Source organism: Lissotriton helveticus, chromosome 2_2 (genome assembly GCF_964261635.1).
Source record: "Lissotriton helveticus chromosome 2_2, aLisHel1.1, whole genome shotgun sequence".
In the NCBI taxonomy this organism is placed as follows: domain Eukaryota; kingdom Metazoa; phylum Chordata; class Amphibia; order Caudata; family Salamandridae; genus Lissotriton; species Lissotriton helveticus.
This window is the reverse complement of record NC_136060.1, coordinates 285374657-285394173: the sequence shown is the minus strand read 5'-3', so window position 1 is coordinate 285394173 and position 19517 is coordinate 285374657.

Genomic DNA, 19517 nt, shown 5'->3' with positions numbered 1-19517 from the left:
CGTGTTTTTAACATTGAGTTTTCCATAGGGCGGCTGGCCTCACTTTTAGCCCGAACGGCTGAATGGATTTGCACGAAACTTGGCAAAATTGTAGGGACTGGTAGCCCGATGTGCCTTTGCTAGGTCTCAATATATGTGTTTCAGTGGATTTTGAGAAATTAACGTTCAAAAAAAGATATATATCTGTAACAGCGGACCGGGCAGCGCTCCGGTTCGCGGACTTTTCGCGGTACGGAGCTTTGTGAAGCGAAGCTGATTGGTTCTCCGGCGTCTGTGAACATTCCAAACAGTCCGTAGCGGCCGCCATCTTGTCTCTCGGTAGGATCGAGAGACAAGAGGAGGCCAAAGCGAAGGGGCAAATGACCATAAGGGGGCATAGTAGATCCTCGCTGACCCCCTAGGTTTGATGTGGAGGTTTTAAAAGGGCCCCGCGGGGCAAAAAAAATAAATAATAATAATAATCGAACGGCTGAATGGATTTGCACGAAACTTGGTAAAATATTAGGGACTGGTAGCCCGATGTGCCTTTGCTAGGTCTCAATATATGTGCTCCAGTGGATTTTGAGAAATTAACGTTCAAAAAAAGATATATATCTGTAACAGCGCTCCGCTCCGCTTCGCGTAACGGAGGTTTGCGAAGCTGATTGGTTCTCCGGCGTCTGTAAACATTGCAAACAGTCCGTAGCGGCCGCCATCTTGTCTCTCGGTAGGATCGAGAGACAAGAGGAGGCCAAAGCGAAGGGGCAAATGACCATAAGGGGGCATAGTAGATCCTCCTTGACCTCTTAGGTTTGATGTGGAGGTTTTAAAAGGGCCTCGCGGGGCAAAAAAAAAATAATAATAATAATCGAACGGCGGAATGGATTTGCACGAAACTTGGCAAAATTGTAGGGACTGGTAGCTCGATGTGCCTTTGCTAGGTCTCAATATATGTGCTTCAGTGGATTTTGAGAAATTAACGTTCAAAAACAAGATATATATCTGTAACAGCGCTCCGCTTCGCGGAGATAAAATTATCTCTGTATTACCTAGCTGTTGCTAACACCAGTTAGCGACGGCTAGTAGGAGATAGCGACCATCTTGGTCCCCACTTTGCATGTGAGTGATATTTATCACTAATGACATGCAAAGTGGGCATGCCAAGATGTTAGCGACTGGAAACAGTCGCTAACATCGCTATCTCCTATTACCAACTTTTGGAAATATTCGCGATAAGCGCGAATGTCTCCAAAAGCTACCACCTGCCCTGAGCAGTTCTTAGCCATGTTATCCAATGGGAGGTGGATAACATGGCTAAGAGCATTAGCTCGGTAATGCATGAATATCGCTGAGTTTTCAGCGATATTAATGCATTGCGGTCGTTTTTTATCGTATTTGCGATCAACCTTGATAATAGCAAGGTTTATCTGCGATAATTTCTGAAGATGCTTAGCGGTAAAAAATTCGTTGCTAAGCATCGTTAGGGATAAATATCGCTTAACTTTGGTAATATGCCCCAACGTCTGTTAACGTTCGATTCGAAGGAAATCAGGAAGTGTTGAAAAACATTGTCTGCGCCATCTTGCCTTTTTTCAAATGCCACACTTTTGTCGTGCACGGCAGTCATTTTAGATGCCTTGACCAGACCCACTCTCTGCACGCTGTCGATCCTTAGCATGGCTCCCCACCCTCGCAAGCATCTCCCCCAGGCAGTGGTCACCCCCGCTCTCTGTCTTATGCATGGGTAATAAACCACCCCCCATCTGCGCTGCTCTTCACTGAGAATCACACCCTGTGCCCGCCCGACACCTCCCTTTCGCCCTATTCACTACCGCACCCTCTGACACTCCTTTTCCTCTGTGTCCGATTGTCCAGGCCGGTCCTAGGGTATCAGCTAGCCCTGCAGATGTAGTTTATGGCCCCAGCTGTAAAGAATCACCCCTCTTCAAAGGAGTTATAGTAGATCAAGGCCCACACTCGATGAGATCCGTCACAGCAGACACGTTCCTATTATCTGAAAACCATCCTGTATTGTGATTGGGGAGGGGATCGAGCCTGAAGCGGAAGATTCCAGGGATGACTCTTTGTACATCAAAGTTTTTACAATTATGTGTCACATTAAAAATATATAGCACTCCAACAAAGTAGTAAGATTATAAAACTTTAATAACTTATAAATATATACAAGAAAACAAAAACAGTAATAACATATAAACATTTTTAGGGAAAAACAACGAAGTAGCGGTCGGCTGTGCGAATAGTCCCAACGCAGCACAACGTCCAGATTTCTGGCGTGGGGCGTCGCGGGGGGTGGGTCATCAGTAGCAAACTGTTGTGCGAATAGTTCCAAGGCAGCAGAACGATGGCACCAAGGTGATGTCCAGTAAGTTGCCGCACTGGTTTTGGTATCCTACAATGCTGCTCCGAATAACGGCGTGGGGCGCCCCGGGGGAGGCGGCGTGAACGGGCCTCTCCAGGTGGAGTCTCATCTGTTGTAGTGGGGCGCCCCTTTACCGTTTCAGTTGCCATTCCGTCCGCTTTTGGTCCACTGTGTCAAAAGCCGCAATTCAGCTGAGTTGCGCCCACTCTTGCGGTGCAGCGATAGGCGGCTGCGCCCACTCTTGCGGTGCAGCGATAGGCGGCTGTCACAGGACTCTCAAAATGGCGGCAGGCTCTTTCCTTTTTGGGCCTGGTCCACTGAAATGGCCCTGGGACACCTTGGAAATCGGACGCTAGTCTGCTAGGTCTTGGACCCCATTCTCGAAAGCGTCCCCTCCGCCTTGAGGATTCATCAAAAGTTTTGGGGGCCCCCGACTCCTGTAGGCTTCTGGTGGGGAGCGGCTGCCATGATTGCTCGCGGAATGACCACGACGGAGCCACGAGATGGTGGTGCTCTCATGCTGACGCCAGCTTCAGTCTGAAACATCCAGAAACAAGGTGGGGCTTTCATCGTTTGGGAAAAAAAAAAAGTTTTCATCCAATGAAAAGTGTTGTTTTTAGGTCATATGATCAAGCCTTCCATCATTAGGAAACCAAAAGTAAAATGAACCAATGAAAAGTTTTATAAACAAGTCACATGACCTGTTATGCGGCATAGGGTATAAAATGCGGAGAAAATACGTTGGCACGTGAGGCGGCGTCAGTAGCGGACCGATGTGCGAATAGGCCGAAGGCAACACAACGCGCCAAGATCCGGATGGCACCGAGGTGGTGTCCAGCAAGTTGCAGCACTGGTGTGGCCATCTTACAATGCTGAAAGTCGGCGTGGGGCGCCCCGTTGGCCTGTGAGTTTGCGTCAGTAGCGGACCGATGTGCGAATAGGCCGAAGGCAGCACAACGCGCCAAGATCCGGATGGCACCGAGGTGGTGTCTAGTAAGTTGCCGCACTGGTGTGGCCATCCTACAATGTTGAAAGTCGGCGTGGGGCGCCCTGTTGGCCTGTGAGATGGTGTCAGTTGCGGACCGATGTGCGAATGGGGCCAAAGGCAGCGCAACAATATTTCCTGAATAGAAGACACCACTAGGCGCTGAGATGCCAAGATCCGGATGGCACCGAGGTGGTGTCTAGCAAGTTGCTGTACTGGTGTGGCCATCCTACAATGTTGAAAGTCGGCGTGGAGCGCCCCGTTGGCCTGTGAGATGGCGTCAGTAGCGGACCGATGTGCGAATGGGGCCAAAGGCAGCGCAACAATAGTTTCTGACTGACACCACAAGGCGCTGAGATGCCAAGATCCGGATGGCAACGAGGTGATGTCTAGCAAGTTGCTGTACTGGTGTGGCCATCCTACAATGGTAAAAGTCGGCGTGGGGCGCCCTGTTGGCCTGTGAGATGGTGTCAGTTGCGGACCGATGTGCGAATGGGGCCAAAGGCAGCGCAACAATATTTTCTGTAATGGAAGATACCACTAGGCGTTGAGATGCCAAGATCCGGATGGCACCGAGGTGATGTCTAGCAAGTTGCTTTACTGGTGTGGTCATCCTACAATGCTGAAACTCGGCGTGGGGCGCCCCATTAGCCTGTGAGATGGCGTCAGTAGCGGACCGATGTGCGAATAGGCCGAAGGCAGCACAACGCGCCAAGATCCGGATTTCACCGTGGTGGTTTCATAGTTGAGAGGCACTTCATCTGCAGTGGGGCGCCGAGATCTGTATGGCACCGAGGTGATGTCTAGCAAGTTGCTGTACTGGTGTGGTCATCCTACAATGCTGAAACTCGGCGTGGGGCGCCCCATTAGCCTGTGAGATGGCGTCAGTAGCGGACCGATGTGCGAATAGGCCGAAGGCAGCACAACGCGCCAAGATCCGGATGGCACCGAGGTGGTGTCTAGTAAGGTGCACTGGTGTGGCCATCCTACAATGTTGAAAGTCGGCGTGGGGCGCCCCGTTGGCCTGTGAGATGGCGTCAGTAGCGGACCGATGTGCGAATGGGGCCAAAGGCAGCGCAACAATGTTTTCTGAATAAAAGACACCACAAGGCGCTGAGATGCCAAGATCCGGATGGCACCGAGGTGGTGTCTAGCAAGTTGTGGCACTGGTGTGGCCATCCTACAATGGTAAAAGTCGGCGTGGGGCGCCCTGTTGGCCTGTGAGATGGTGTCAGTAGCGGACCGATGTGCGAATGGGGCCAAAGGCAGCGCAACAATATTTTCCGAATAGAAGACACCACTAGGCGTTGAGATGCCAAAATCCGGATGGCACCGAGGTGGTGTCTAGCAAGTTGCTGTACTGGTGTGGTCATCCTACAATGCTGAAACTCGGCGTGGGGCGCCCCATTAGCCTGTGAGATGGCGTCAGTAGCGGACCGATGTGCGAATGGGGCCAAAGGCAGCGCAACAATATTTTCTGAAGAGAAGACACCAAAAGGCGCCAAGATCCGGATGGCACCGAGGTGGTGTCCAGCAAGTTGCAGCACTGGTGTGGCCATCTTACAATGCTGAAAGTCGGCGTGGGGCGCCCCGTTGGCCTGTGAGTTTGCGTCAGTAGCGGACCGATGTGCGAATAGGCCGAAGGCAGCACAACGCGCCAAGATCCGGATGGCACCGAGGTGGTGTCTAGTAAGTTGCCGCACTGGTGTGGCCATCCTACAATGTTGAAAGTCGGCGTGGGGCGCCCTGTTGGCCTGTGAGATGGTGTCAGTTGCGGACCGATGTGCGAATGGGGCCAAAGGCAGCGCAACAATATTTCCTGAATAGAAGACACCACTAGGCGCTGAGATGCCAAGATTCGGATGGCACCGAGGTGGTGTCTAGCAAGTTGCTGTACTGGTGTGGCCATCCTACAATGTTGAAAGTCGGCGTGGGGCGCCCCGTTGGCCTGTGAGATGGCGTCAGTAGCGGACCGATGTGCGAATGGGGCCAAAGGCAGCGCAACAATAGTTTCTGACTGACACCACAAGGCGCTGAGATGCCAAGATCCGGATGGCAACGAGGTGATGTCTAGCAAGTTGCTGTACTGGTGTGGCCATCCTACAATGGTAAAAGTCGGCGTGGGGCGCCCTGTTGGCCTGTGAGATGGTGTCAGTTGCGGACCGATGTGCGAATGGGGCCAAAGGCAGCGCAACAATATTTTCTGTAATGGAAGATACCACTAGGCGTTGAGATGCCAAGATCCGGATGGCACCGAGGTGATGTCTAGCAAGTTGCTTTACTGGTGTGGTCATCCTACAATGCTGAAACTCGGCGTGGGGCGCCCCATTAGCCTGTGAGATGGCGTCAGTAGCGGACCGATGTGCGAATAGGCCGAAGGCAGCACAACGCGCCAAGATCCGGATTTCACCGTGGTGGTTTCATAGTTGAGAGGCACTTCATCTGCAGTGGGGCGCCGAGATCCGGATGGCACCGAGGTGATGTCTAGCAAGTTGCTGTACTGGTGTGGTCATCCTACAATGCTGAAACTCGGCGTGGGGCGCCCCATTAGCCTGTGAGATGGCGTCAGTAGCGGACCGATGTGCGAATGGGGCCAAAGGCAGCGCAACAATGTTTTCTGAATAAAAGACACCACAAGGCGCTGAGATGCCAAGATCCGGATGGCACCGAGGTGGTGTCTAGCAAGTTGTGGCACTGGTGTGGCCATCCTACAATGGTAAAAGTCGGCGTGGGGCGCCCTGTTGGCCTGTGAGATGGTGTCAGTAGCGGACCGATGTGCGAATGGGGCCAAAGGCAGCGCAACAATATTTTCCGAATAGAAGACACCACTAGGCGTTGAGATGCCAAAATCCGGATGGCACCGAGGTGGTGTCTAGCAAGTTGCTGTACTGGTGTGGTCATCCTACAATGCTGAAAGTCGGCGTGGGGCGCCCCGTTGGCCTGTGAGTTTGCGTCAGTAGCGGACCGATGTGCGAATAGGCCGAAGGCAGCACAACGCGCCAAGATCCGGATGGCACCGAGGTGGTGTCTAGTAAGTTGCCGCACTGGTGTGGCCATCCTACAATGTTGAAAGTCGGCGTGGGGCGCCCTGTTGGCCTGTGAGATGGTGTCAGTTGCGGACCGATGTGCGAATGGGGCCAAAGGCAGCGCAACAATATTTCCTGAATAGAAGACACCACTAGGCGCTGAGATGCCAAGATCCGGATGGCACCGAGGTGGTGTCTAGCAAGTTGCTGTACTGGTGTGGCCATCCTACAATGTTGAAAGTCGGCGTGGGGCGCCCCGTTGGCCTGTGAGATGGCGTCAGTAGCGGACCGATGTGCGAATGGGGCCAAAGGCAGCGCAACAATAGTTTCTGACTGACACCACAAGGCGCTGAGATGCCAAGATCCGGATGGCAACGAGGTGATGTCTAGCAAGTTGCTGTACTGGTGTGGCCATCCTACAATGGTAAAAGTCGGCGTGGGGCGCCCTGTTGGCCTGTGAGATGGTGTCAGTTGCGGACCGATGTGCGAATGGGGCCAAAGGCAGCGCAACAATATTTTCTGTAATGGAAGATACCACTAGGCGTTGAGATGCCAAGATCCGGATGGCACCGAGGTGATGTCTAGCAAGTTGCTTTACTGGTGTGGTCATCCTACAATGCTGAAACTCGGCGTGGGGCGCCCCATTAGCCTGTGAGATGGCGTCAGTAGCGGACCGATGTGCGAATAGGCCGAAGGCAGCACAACGCGCCAAGATCCGGATTTCACCGTGGTGGTTTCATAGTTGAGAGGCACTTCATCTGCAGTGGGGCGCCGAGATCCGGATGGCACCGAGGTGATGTCTAGCAAGTTGCTGTACTGGTGTGGTCATCCTACAATGCTGAAACTCGGCGTGGGGCGCCCCATTAGCCTGTGAGATGGCGTCAGTAGCGGACCGATGTGCGAATGGGGCCAAAGGCAGCGCAACAATGTTTTCTGAATAAAAGACACCACAAGGCGCTGAGATGCCAAGATCCGGATGGCACCGAGGTGGTGTCTAGCAAGTTGTGGCACTGGTGTGGCCATCCTACAATGGTAAAAGTCGGCGTGGGGCGCCCTGTTGGCCTGTGAGATGGTGTCAGTAGCGGACCGATGTGCGAATGGGGCCAAAGGCAGCGCAACAATATTTTCCGAATAGAAGACACCACTAGGCGTTGAGATGCCAAAATCCGGATGGCACCGAGGTGGTGTCTAGCAAGTTGCTGTACTGGTGTGGTCATCCTACAATGCTGAAACTCGGCGTGGGGCGCCCCATTAGCCTGTGAGATGGCATCAGTAGCGGACCGATGTGCGAATGGGGCCAAAGGCAGCGCAACAATATTTTCTGAAGAGAAGACACCAAAAGGCGCTGAGATTCGGTTACCACCGAGGTGATGTCTAGCAAGTTGCCGCACTGGTGTGGCTATCCTACAATACTGCTCCGAATAACGGCGTGGGGTGCCCGAAGGGGGGGGTGGGGGAGGCGGCGTGAACGGGCCTTCCTAGGTGGAGGCTCGTCTGCTGTAGTGGGGCGCCCCTTTACCGTTTCAGTTGCCATTCAGCTGAGTTTCGGCTGCTCTTGATGCTACAGCGACAGGCGGCTGCAACAGGACTCTCAAAATGGCGGCCTGTTCTTTGGATTTGGGCCTGCTCCACTAAAATGGCCCTGGGACACCTTAGAACTCGGACGCTCGATTTTTTTTTCCTTTCCTGTACATGCAAAAAAAGGTAAATGCCCGGTACGTTACACGCTTCATCTGCCACGATGAACTCTCTAGAGGAACCGAAAAAAAATATAGTTATGGTAACTATACCATGCATCGTCATATGGAGAGGTGGCACCAATTAATTATAGTGCTGCATAAAAGAGAGATTTGGAGGAGAACCCCTGACCTGCTAGTACATTCATCAAAGAAGTGGCACTGACAGCATCAGAGGCAAGGGAAACGGTCCTAAATATTTAGAAGAACTTTGGAAAGATTAAAATGACATGTTTAGATTGTGGCAAATTAATTTCATGTGGACAGATGAGTGTTACTCTAATAAATACAGCATATGAACATCATCATAGTCGATGGTTGGTAGAGACATTTTGACTATATCCTGGACCTGCCCGTCCTCGCCCAAAATGGCGCCGGAATAAATGGGACTCGTAACTCCTTGTTGTGTACTGGTTGCAGAACCTTGAAATCACGAGATACGTATGCAGTTTTGAAGCACATGGCGGGCGGGGACGAGAATTGATTGAATATTTCGACATCCCTATTGATATTAAGTTCTGATGTGTTATTGATTACTGTACTATTGAAAGTTCGAATTAACGTCACCCATGGTACTTGTCCGCAAATGTATATCTAGATAATTTTATTGTAACTGGCCCTGTCGTATTTTAATTATAAAATGTACGTCCACCGATTCCGTAACTGTTAGACACCTTAGTTCTTGCAACCTAATGGCCCGCCCGTTACGTTCCTCTACAGTGTAAATGTCTACTCATCATATACGATTACAGTTTGCTCCGTGGCCGGCCCACGTGGTTATAGGCTCGTATTTGTATAATGAAATTTTCACAATAAAGGTTTTTAAAAGAAAACATGGTAGTAGTATATACATTGGTAAAGTTTTTAATAATAGTCACTGTTTTAGAATCATTAAAAGGCAAGTGAAATAAAGCAGACCAATTACATGAAGGGTAAAAGGTATAATACGAAGGAACGCAGTAAAGATAAATGATCAAGGGCTGTTGTGTTTTCTATTCCTGCAACATAAAGTGATCGATAAGAATCTCATATTCAGGCGTATCGGCGACTAAGACAGCAGGTCGACCCTCTTTTGCTCAACGGCTCCGTCATGGGACGAAGAAACGCCCTTTTTCTCGAAAAAAGAATATATTTTACTTGCAGGACAGTTGTAAATTTTCCGGGAAAGTACATTAGCCTGGAACATTATAACATATATTTAAGAAAAAATAATGTTCGGAAGTAATAAAAAGCGTAATTTTTAGGTCATATGACCAAGCCTTTCATCATTAGAATAAGAAAAGTAAAATGAACCAATGAAAAGTTTTATTAACAAGTCACATGACTTGTTATGCTTACGTTACGCGCTGCGCGCCCCGGATGACTTCCGGATGCGCTAACGCGGCGCTTCATATGACGCATTACGCGACAACGCAGGTCCAGAATATAGTCAAAATGTCTCCACCAACCAGCGGTCGGAACACAACCCCTTTCAGCAGGCTAAATAGTTCTGTTAAATGACAACAGAAGGGACAGGCAACAAGAACCATTAGTCAAAGAGGGGAGGGCTAGTTCTTCTCTACCGGGTTACATTGGGGCGCTACCGGAACTGATCGAATTGGTAGTCTACAGTGTTTCTGGATGTTTCAGACTGAAGCTGGGGTTAGCATGAGAGCAGCACCATTTCGTAGCTCCGTCGTGGCCATTCCGCAACCAATCATGGCAGCCGCTCTTTATCGTTATTTTGGGCGGGGTGGGTGGCGGAGCCGAGCTGTTTTGCAGCCATCATTGTGTGGAGTTCAGTTCATTTCACTAGTTTTGTATTTGTCATGAGGGGTTGTTCCTAATGTTTCTATTTTACCGAGGTCAAAAAGAGATCCCATTAGTGGCCTACTGATTTTGCTCGATTCCTTTTCTTTTTTTTTTACACGATTTTTCGTTATCTGCAAAGACTAAACAGAGTATTGCGACTCTGTGTTTGTTTGTATATAGAGAATGAACCAAAGAGAACCAATTCTAAAACAGTAAATACTTGGATAACAATCAATCAAATGGAGAGAGAAGCAGGCACGACGTATTACAACGGGGGCAAAGGCCTGCGTTAACTACCCTTCACTATGTGCAAAGAGAGAGTACTCCTAATAGAAATGAGGGGGGGGGCACCATTCAAAGCAGATCAGTGTGCATAAACACGAAAATGTTTTCACTTACCACGTACTTGACATTCGACAGCTTATGATATTTGCTATTAAAAAACCATTGAAATTCACTGAAAAAACCATAGGTTATAGACCATATATAGTTAGGAATTAGCATTTACAAAACCTTGAAAATTCACTGAAAAAACCATAGGTTATAGACCATATATAGTTAGGAATTAGCATTTAAAAAACCTTATTTTACTCACACAAAACCATTGAAATTCCATATATAGTTAGTTGCACTAACTATATATCGCGCACCCGCAATCCACTGCTGATGATGTCACATATTACATCATTCATGACATGGTCAGTGACATCACTGATGACATCACTGATGACATCTCAAATGACATCACTGATGACATCACTGATGACATCTCATTTGACATCAATGACCACATCACTGATGATATCATTCATGTGACAATACAATGCATCTCCTCACATTTTAATATAACCTCTGTTTCACCCAGTGTTAAATACAGAATATAATTTTTGAAACCATTGACACACCAATACTAGTTACTACATACGCACTCACTGATTCCTACGTCTACACACACCTTCACTCATTCACCCATACAATCATTCATACATACAATCACTCATCTTTACAACACTATCATATGCACTCATACACCTATACAGACACTCACAGTCTGCCACTCATCCATGGAGTTACTCACACACCTAGTCAGTCCTGTAAAGAATCAATGACACTTCCATTTTCTTGTCTATACAGTTAAACATAGAGCACCTTACATTTTCAAACATATACTAACACATACTTACCTTGTTATACAATCATTGATACAAGTACACATTGATCTGCACAGAGTCACACACCTCCCAGCCAGCCACACACACACTCAGTCTCCCATACAAATACTTGGACAATCAATCAGTAACCCATATAGTTAATCATATAGCTACTGATCAACACATGCAGCAGTTTACAGAACAACAGACATAATGATGCACAAATTAAGACACTTTAGTCACTAACCCATGCACTCAGTGAGACACATTTAATCACTCACTCATACATTCAGTCATGCACCTACTAAATCCTTTGTCCAGACACTTATACTTCCACTCATTCTTCAATATGTAAGAGACATTTTAACTTTACAGAAACATACAGTCACTGGATGTTGTCATCAGTGATGTCATTTGAGATGTCATCAGTGATGTCATCAGTGATGTCACTGACCATGTCATGAATGATGTAATATGTGACATCATCAGCAGTGGATTGCGGGTGCGCGATATATAGTTAGTGCAACTAACTATATATGGAATTTCAATGGTTTTGTGTGAGTAAAATAAGGTTTTTTAAATGCTAATTCCTAACTATATATGGTCTATAACCTATGGTTTTTTCAGTGAATATATATATATATATATACAGTAGTTTTGGACGTAATAAAGGATAAAGATGTATATATATCTATAGCCGTGAATCATTTGCGGATCCAACAGATCTCACAATGAGATCTGGTTGACTGCCACCACTTCAACCAGGAGGTGGTGGTAGTCATCTTGGGACTAGGGAGTCCCTTAAACAATGCATACAACCTGAGAAGGGGTAGGGTAGGAATACCCTGACCCCTTAGGTCTGGTGGTGGAGTCCCATAAGAACCCCGTCTTGGTCAAAAAAAGTTTTTAAAATGGTGCCACAAATTCGCAGAGGATCCACAAATCCATGGCAAAAAAATAAATAAGTGCAGTCTCCTGCGCTTCTTTTATTTTATGCCCCCATGGTACTCCGTACACAGGATCTCCATGATGGATCCTGCTATAAACTGAGCACATGATAGGCGCATTGCAAGCTGATGACGCTTCAATGTGCATTGGGTAATTTTATGTACTCTGTACAGATGACATGCAGTAGACACTGCTATATACTCGGTGCAGACACTTCTATTAACTCCTAGGCAAGAAGCAGCAGGCCAACACAGCAAAGCAGGTAGCAAAGTTTCAGTCCCTCCCACAGCACAGTAATCAGTAGGTGGTAGGCCAGCAAAGAGGTTAGCAAATTGGCAGCTCTTCTTCTTGGCAGAATGTCCTTAGTTTCAGCAATGTTCTGAAATCATGGTGTCAGAGGTCCAGTACTTACACTCATTTGAGCCTTTGAAGTAGGAAGGCTTTAAAAAGATGCTTTGATGTGCATAAGGCCCTGCCTTCCCTGGCCCAAACTCACTACAGAGGATGTGCAACTCTTTGTGTGGGGATATGCACAGCCCTATTCAGATGTAAGTGTTAGCTCCTCCCTCTAATCCTGCCTTAAGATGAACATGCAGATGGCTGCTTAGTCACACGTATTCTGCCTTTGTGTGTGGCTGACGAAAGAGAAAGCAGGAAGCCAGCTGTGTATTCCAGGGACAGGCAAAAGGCACCATATGGCTTAAGTAAGAAAATGCCAACTTTCTAAAAGAGCTCTTTCAGGTGGTAACTAAATTGTCCACACTACCCAAAAGAAAGGGGAATGATCACTTCTAGGAATTCTGTAATTCACTAGCACAGCACTTCCAAAGCAAGGTCGAGTTAATCTTTAACACGTTTGGTAAAATTGAATACTTATAATAACACAAGTCCACAGCACCTGAGTGCCCCCACCTTCTTAGAATGCAGAGCAGTAACCGTGGATGAGATAACTACCCATATTCTAAAAACAAAATCAGCTCTCCCCATGAACCTTTCCCTCCTATGATATTTAAACAAGCCAATTTTTAATTCAATGTTCTCAGAAGGTGTTTTTCCCTCTATCTGGAAGAGGGCCTTGATTTTGCCCATTCTGAAAAAAAACACCCTTGATGCACTTGACCCAGTCAACTATAGGCCTATCTCGCATCTCCCGTTTCCAGCTAAGTTGGTAGAAAAAGTTATGAATAACCAGCTCACATCATATTTACATAAACATAACTTGCTAGATGAGTCCCAATTTGGATTCAGGGCAGACCATAGCACCAAAACGGCCCTAATAAAAGCCACCGATGAAATCAGAACAGTACTGGACGCAGGGGCTGCTGCAGCTCTAGTCCTGCTTGATATGCAGGCGGCATTTGACACGGTAGACCATAAGATGCTGCTTAACCGTCTGAACTCTCTAGGTAACTCTGAAAAGGCATTGGCACTATCCTCCTCTTTTTTAGCTGATCGGACACAATCAGTTGCCCTTGGCAACTACACCTCTCCGTCCTTCACGCTCCCATGGGGAGTTCCACAGGGTTCCTCTTGGAGTCCCACACTTTTTAATATATATGTATCTGAACTGGCGGTATTAATAAGCTCCTTTGGGATGGCATTGACATCCTACGCGGATGACACCCAAATCCTCAAATCCATCTGCAAAAACACCCTACCACCAGTAAAATGGTTCAGGGACTGCATGATAGCAGTCAATTGATGGATGAGCTCACACTGCCTGAAGTTGAACTCAGGGAACACTGAGGTTATACTGTTCGGTATTTACTCCCCCTCCTGGTCCCAGATCTGGTGGCTAGATGACCTGAGAACAGCTCCGACCCCAGTCCCCAAAGCCAAAAATCTGGGTATAATGATAGATGAGAAACTGGACTTCGAAGCACATGGTCAAGGCAGTCTCATTATCCAGTTACTTTATACTCAAAGTGATCAAGAAAATCTTACCTTTGATTCCAACAAAAAGCAGCAAAACTCTAGTTACACCCTTAGTCCTTTCCAAACTGGATTATTGCAATGGGCTGTATCTCAGTATACCAATGAAGCAACTTCACAGGCTTCAGATGATCCAAAATGTGGCAGCTAGGCTCCTCCTAGGGATTCACAAATTTCAGTCAGTGGGAAAACACCTACAGATTCTGCATTGGCTGCCAGTCAAAAGTAGTATTAAGTAACTACATGGTACCTGTCATCATTTCTTGAAGAGGTCACTGCACTGGTACTCTCCAAATCGATGCCTTCGATCACAAGGGACAAAATTGTTTCTCTCCCAGATATTTTTCTAATCAGTCAGTCAGTCATTAAAAACTTTATTTGGTTTGTTACAACCATAAAAGTATACACTTTACATTTCTATAAAACTTTATAAAAACACATAATATAAAACAATTATAAAAATGCAACACATAGTCATTTCATGGAGGATAACATGACTCCTTTTGTTATTAATCAATATCCTCCTGAGTTATTAAAATCACACTGAATTAGACATATATAACCAAACCTTCCAAACACAATACATACATTATTGTTAAAATGCAATCTCATTTTATATTACGGGGGTTACTTGCACCTATCACTCTGTACACTGGAGAAACACCCTAACTCTGCTCATGTATTTCCCCAAAGCACAGGCTATATCCAAATTTGTCATTCCCACTAGGAGGTTAGCAGCTTGCTTCCTATTCATAATCCTGTATTTTTTTAAATATCGGGCAAAAAATCTCCTTTCGTATATCAAGAACCATCCTACAGTCTAATAAAATATGTATAATGTCACAGGAGGTACCTAGCATACAACTGCAGTTACCATCACTATTTATCATGAGGTTTTTGACCCTATTATTTACGTAGCAGGGATTTATTCCCATTCTCACTTTTAATACCTCTCGTCTTAGTCGATGATTTGATAACCTGTCTAAATAAGGATATGGTTGGTATTCTGAAGCCCATGCTTGGGTCATATGGGACACCGATGTTTTCTGCCAGAGATACTCTCGATCGCATATACGGGACACGTCGGCTCCCAATGACCGTAGTTTTTTTTTGCCTATTATGGCGTGTCCTAACTGCATGCCTAGTTCTAATCCCAGCACTCCATATGCTTCTTTTAATGAGGCTCTTGTTTCTTTTGCCCAGGATAACTCACTAGAGGCAATTTCTTCTCTAAACCACTGAGATTTCTTTGGGGAACTCCCCAGTCCCTAGAAGCTGCCAAAAATGTATTAGGGCCATCCTAGTGGTAATTGCCCAAGAGGTAAATCCCAACTCTAATCTTGCTGTTTGTACCATTGATGATTTTGGCAGCGAAAACAAGCTTTTCAGGATCATACTCTCCTCTTTATCCCAACATTTTTTCCCGCTTAAGAAGAGAACCTCTGATCCATATAGAAATTGCGCGGGGACCATTGCTAGGTAGGCCTTTATAACCGGCCCGTCTGACATTTCTCCATAGAAGCTATTAAATCTTTTTAAGCCCTTCATAGAAGCCGTTGCCCTCATTTTTAATGCTTCCAGATGGGTGGTCCAATTCAGATTACTCATGAACCATATTCCCAAGTATCTATATTCTGTTAACTGTTCGAGTAATTCCATGCCTAGACGCCAAGGGAACCGGGTCTTACTTTTACCGAAGCATAATATTTTGGTCTTCTCCATGTTCACTACCAATTTTTTATTTAAGCAGTATTTAAAGAACATGTTTAATTTCCTCTGCAGACCTATCTCAGTCTGGTCCATAATCACCAGATCGTCTGCGTATAGCAGACAAGATATGTGATTACCTCTGAGCTTTGGACTAGCCCCTCTGACCTCTCTAAATTCCGGGGTAGGTCCGCTATAAACAGGGAAAAAAGCAACAGGGCTAGTACGCACCCCTGCCTCAGGCCATTTCCAATCTGGATCCTCCCAGACAATCCACCCTACTCATCCAGGATTACCTGGGCCCAGTTATTTGTATGTAGGGCCTGAATAAGGGCTAACAGATCATCGTGTATTTTATAGCCTACCAAGGTTAACCATAGCTGCTCCCTGCCTACAAGGTCAGATGCCGTGAGGAAGTCTACAAAGCAGCAGAACAAGTTACCCCTCTGTTCTATTGACTTCCGCGCTACCGCCCAGAGGGCAAAACAATGGTCAACCGTTGAATGCCCTTCTTTAAATCCCCCCTGTTCTGGGGGTACTAAACAATTATCTTCAGCCAAGTCTTTAAGCAGACCTAGGATTACTTTGGAAAATACTTTTTCCCCAATATCCAAGAGGATTATTAGGCGATAGTTTTTAGGGGAGTTTACATCGCCTTTTTTATGTATCGGTCTAATGATAGCCCCTTTCCAGCTATCTGGTAAGGTTCCTGTGTTTAATATTCTTGGAAACATCTTTGTGAACAAATCCGCACACCAATCTATATTTGTTTTTATAATGATGGTGGGTAGATTGTCTGGGCCAGCAGCGCGTGTCAAATTTAGGTCTGCTATTATGGTTTTAATATGGACTTGGGAGAACTGCCCCATTACTTCTTCCCTAACTCCTGGCCAGCTAGATGATGATATTTCCCCCCTCCTTGGCCATTTCCATAAATTTCCTCGAGATAGGTTACCCACTTATCCTCTGGAACAGAACATTGCATGGTCCCTGCCGTTTTGCCCGTACATTCCTGTATCATTTTCCAGAAGCCTTTGACATTTTTTTCTCAATTGCCACTAGTAAGTTCATCCAGCATTTTTCTCTAAAGGACTTTTTTTTTTCTCTAATAGTTGCCTTATATTTTATCCTTAATTTCTTAAGTGCTAATAATGCTGCTTCATTATAGCTACGCCTAAGGCTTCTTTCATGTTGCCTAATAGCGGCCTTTGCTTTCCGTCAGTCTTCGTCAAACCATGGTTTATTACTTGCATATAGTGATGCTTTACTTACTAGATTATGCTTTCCCCGTTTGATTTTTATCCTGAGGCATTCTACCAGTTGTCTTATTATGTCCTCATACCAGGATATATCCTCCCCTGGTGATGAATTTTCTAGGTCAACTACTATCTGGAATTCCCTCAGTTTCTTTAGATATTCTTCACTAATCTGGGATGTGAGTCGCTTGGGATATTCAACCTCTACATGTAACACTTTCTGTCTTGGCGATACCTTGGTTACATACATTTCCATCAATAATGGGAAGTGGTCGCTACCCTCTACCTGGAGTATTTCAAAGTGTTGAGTTAAGTGGAAACACCATGCCTGAATAAAAACATAGTCTATGGGGCACATTTGCTGCCCTATTTTAAAGGTGCACTTTGCGGGCCGATTTGTTTCCTTCCTACCATTAACACAAACCAAGCCCATGACCCCCAGCAGCCGTCCAAGCTCCACATCTTGATTTGAGAGCACGTTGCTGGTGAACATTGCAGACTCTATATTATACGCTTTTAGCAAGTCGCTATTCCAGGCATCGGTTTTTAGGGGATTTAGTCTATGATTAAAATCCCCTAAAATTAGAAGCACATCTCTTGGGTAGATTTCATATAAGTTCTCTAAGTCCTTTTTTAGACGCTCCAGCTCCAATTCATACCTATTTTTTTCCCCTTTCTGCATGTACACATTGATAATACATAAGCCTCCACCACCTACGTTGTTATTTAGGATCAGCACTCTGCTACCCAGTGCCCAATTACATGTTAACTCAAGGAGAAAAATACCTCTCACTATCCTTGAGGAGACCAACGTCATCTGGTCACCTGATGCCCTACCTATTTGGTTCTTCCTTGCAGGTTTTACATGATATGCAAAACCTTCAGTAACGGGGTTTTCGTCGCACAGCGGAGTCTCCTGTAGGCACACAATATCGTTCTTCCCAAGGATGTTTTTAAAAACTTCCTGAAACCGTATTCTTTTGTAGCCATTAACATTCCAGGACAAGACACACAGGCTGTGCAACGACCCAGTTTCCTAATCGATGTTACTCAGATTCCCCTCTTCCTCATGGTCCATATAAGCCAATTCTTTATACCTGTTTCCGACCAAGACATCTTCCTCTCCCCACCCTATCTTTTAGGGAATTATAGTGATTTCCAGGGCTTCCTTTTTACCCCGCCCAGATCTGATCATTTTTATTTGCCGTTCTCCCAACCCTGCATGGTTTCTGAGGAATTAGTGCCCTTGATTATCCATTATCACATCCTCTCTATTTACTATTATAATTCCTTCCCTTAACATCTCAGCTTCTGCTTGTTCCATTGCGACTTTTATTAATGCTGACTGGAGAAGGTCCTTTGTTATTTCTTCACCTTTGGAATTAACCCAAACCCCCACTTCTTTTAAGTCATCTGTACTGACATATTTTAAGCTAGGGCATTTAACAAATGAAGAAAGTAGCTGCGAGAGATTTAGAGGTTTTATTTTCTTACCCCTTTTTCCCCCCTTTCTCTGTTCCATGGGTTCTAGATATAGCCAGGTGTCCACAATCCTGGTTTCCTGTAGGATTTTTAGGTTTTCATCTGATCTTTCATCCCTTCTCTTCATGTTACCTTCTACTCTACCTCTATTCCTACGATTTTTCACCGGGGATGGGTTACTGGGCCCTGCGTCAATGGACATCTCCATCTCACATTCTGATTCTACCTCCTCCTTTCCCCCCAAGTACTTCCTCAAGGGGGCCTTTGCACTCTTAACCAAGCGTTTACCTGAGTCCCATCGTTATTGTTCCTTAGGTCTAAGGGTGCTTGCTCCTGTATCTACAAGGGTTAGCTTATTTGTTTCTACCCTCACTGCCTTGTCCCTGGGCCTTAGGTCATGGAATACCTCCTTCCTATTCCCCTGTTGTTTTGCTACCTGTTTTACCCGTAGGACCTTTTTCCCTTTCCTCCTCTTCAGACAAAGCCTCCTTTCACCATATCTCTTTATAATCATGGGACAGCGGGAGATTTATACAGTTGGCTCCTCCTCTTTAGGTATATTTCCCCTTGTCGTTTCTCCCACCTCATCTACTTTATTCTCTACCACTCTTACAAGGGATGGCATTTGGCCTTTAATTTGCACCAACTCCCCAATTATGTTCTTAAAATGGTTACTTTGAGTTTTTAGGATTTCATTATTTAAAACTGAGACCTCTAAGATTCCTTGCAAAGTTTTCTGGAGCATCAACATAACCTCGAGCATTGATAAGCTCGAGGAACCCGTCACCTCCAGACTATTCATGGGTAAACCTGATAAATCTGTGTGGACGATATTAGCATTTTCCAAACTTTCTTTCCCATTAAGACTAAATTCCCCTTGGGCAGCATCTTTCTCCGGCTGTGATTCACTCTGAATTTCATTTTCTTCCTCCCCCTCTACGTCTAAGTCTTAAAAAATTAATGACTGAAACTGCAGAGGGGAGGAGGACAACCGAGGTTCCATCGGGATCTTAGCGAAGTCAAAGTTTGTCTGATTCAGGGAATCGGCGTCTGATACCAGGCTCTCTATACTTTTTGGGGACTCCACCACATTCGACTCCCTCTCTGGTGTCTCCTTTGCTTTAAAGTGTTTACCTAAAAAGTC